Here is a 2115-nt window from a genome sequence, read left to right on the forward strand (position 1 = left end):
TTCCTCCAAAACAACTGACAGCTCCTTACAGCTTCTACCAGCTCCAACATCCATTCTCTGCTCCCAACAGCCTCTTTAATTTCAAAAGCCTTTTTGCTTCTTCTCCAGGTCTGCCTCTTATGCTGCTGGCGACAGTTCCCAGGTGGGCCTCCCACACCCAGCACCACCCTTACTCAGTTCAGCTGGGGGTCATAAAGTGACCACCAGTTGTCAATCTACCACACCTATCAAAACTCTGCTTATCTTGGGCCAGAAAAATTAAACATAGCATTCTCTGATTGGGTCCAGGTTCGGGTCCCTGGAAACTTTTTCTGGGCTGTGTCCTGGACCTCGGTGACTGACAGGTCTCACCCACTTGCCCAGCCCTTTTGTCACACTCTAATCTCCTGCCTCGCTATCTGTCCTGTTTTTGAGACAGGGTCTTGCTGTGCAGTTCAGGCTGGCCTTGAGCTCGCTTTACAGTCCAGGCTGGCTTCAAACTCTTAACTCAAGGTGATCCTCCTGCCTCAGCGTCTGGAGGGCTGGGATTACAGGCGTGCACCACCACGCCCAGCTTCACTACCATTCTTGATTTCCTAAAGTAACCTCTCAGTTTAATGTGTACATGTGTAATTTTGTGTTTAGTTAATTCTATCCACCGTGCTACCTATGAGGCGAGCAATAGTCTTAAGAAAGTCCTTTGAAGAAAAAATGGTTGTTACGGCAGATGTCCGTAGAAACGGTTGGACTCCCAGCACTTTCTTGGCCCCGCTGCGGTACACGGTCACAGCGGACACTCTGCTGTTGCCTGTTTCCTGCGCTCCCAGCACCACCTCCAATTTTACTTTTTTGCTTTACAGGAAGAGAAAACCACATCAAAGTATTTTAAAAGTACATTAAGTACCAGACTTTATCCAAGTATGTGAGGGTCCAATAGTAGTGGGTATTATTGGGGCTTTAGGGACACTTCGGTAGCAGTCAAACACGTTCACTTCTTAACTCCACTCCGAACGCTCAATTTCTGCTGATTTTATGTCCTCATATACTGAGTGTAAACAGCCACTAACAAATTAATAAAATTGATTATACTAAAAGTTAAAGACAAATCCTTGTTAACATCTCACAGGGGCTCCCGGTGATGGTATGTAAATATTTTTGTACATATGTATGTTTTTATTTCCTTGTTTTTAATACACACTTGCCTGAGAAACACGAGGAAATAACCTTGCGCGTCCCTTAGTACATAACAGATCTCGGGGGCTGAAGCTGAATCACAGCGGCGAGGGCAGATAAAGAGGTTGATCCCGAAAGACCCGCCAAGGGCTTTGCCTGGTGTGAGGGGCGCCTTCTCTGTCCTTCTAGAGGGCAGTTACTGGGGGGCTCACAGCGGGCCTGTGACGCTCGGAGCTGCGTCCTAACAAGATTGGGGTGGCGGTGCGGAAGTCAGTGACAGCAGCTGCAGCAGAGGACAGGACGACGGGGTGCAGCAACCGGGCGGCGGAGGGGGAAAGGGAGGAGCTGAGGGTAACCCAGCCTCGGGTTTGCGCGGCTGGGTGCAGGGCGTTATGACACCGGGGAAGGGTTGGGGGCAGGACAGACATTCCCTTTTGGACAAGCCGATGCGGAGGTGCCAAGGGATGCTGGGGCGCGGCCGTCGGCGGTCGGTGGCCGGCGGGCGTGGATCGGGGTCCTCGGGCGCGGGAGCCGGGGGAGAGCGCGCGGTGCAGGGCCCCAGAACTCCGGACACCCGTTTTCTGGGGAAAATGAGGTCGCGTTCCCCGAGCATCCGAGATGCTACTGATAACAAAGCTCGTCCTTGGGGCAAGAGAGCTTCTGGTTAGCGTCAGAACCTCAGGCACCTCATTTTACCTCGATTTCCACACCTGTAAACTAAGCAAATAAGCATAATAGTAGCATCTGCCTCATAGAAAAGTGCTTGCTGTCTTTAGTTTCTTTAAGGGACCTGTGACTAAAGAGGAACCCAAGCAGGCGAGGCCGATCTGCGGACGTAACTGACGATCGAGCTAATTCGCCTGGCTTCCGGGTTCCGAGTCCCTGCACGACCGTGTAATTCCCAGGACGGCCACCAGGTGGGCCCGCCTCCTGTTCCGGGGCGAAGGTCACGACCCCGGAAGC

The sequence above is a fragment of the Chinchilla lanigera genome, unplaced genomic scaffold, assembly GCF_000276665.1.
Source record: "Chinchilla lanigera isolate Chin_1 unplaced genomic scaffold, ChiLan1.0 scaffold00009, whole genome shotgun sequence".
Lineage (NCBI taxonomy): Eukaryota > Metazoa > Chordata > Mammalia > Rodentia > Chinchillidae > Chinchilla > Chinchilla lanigera.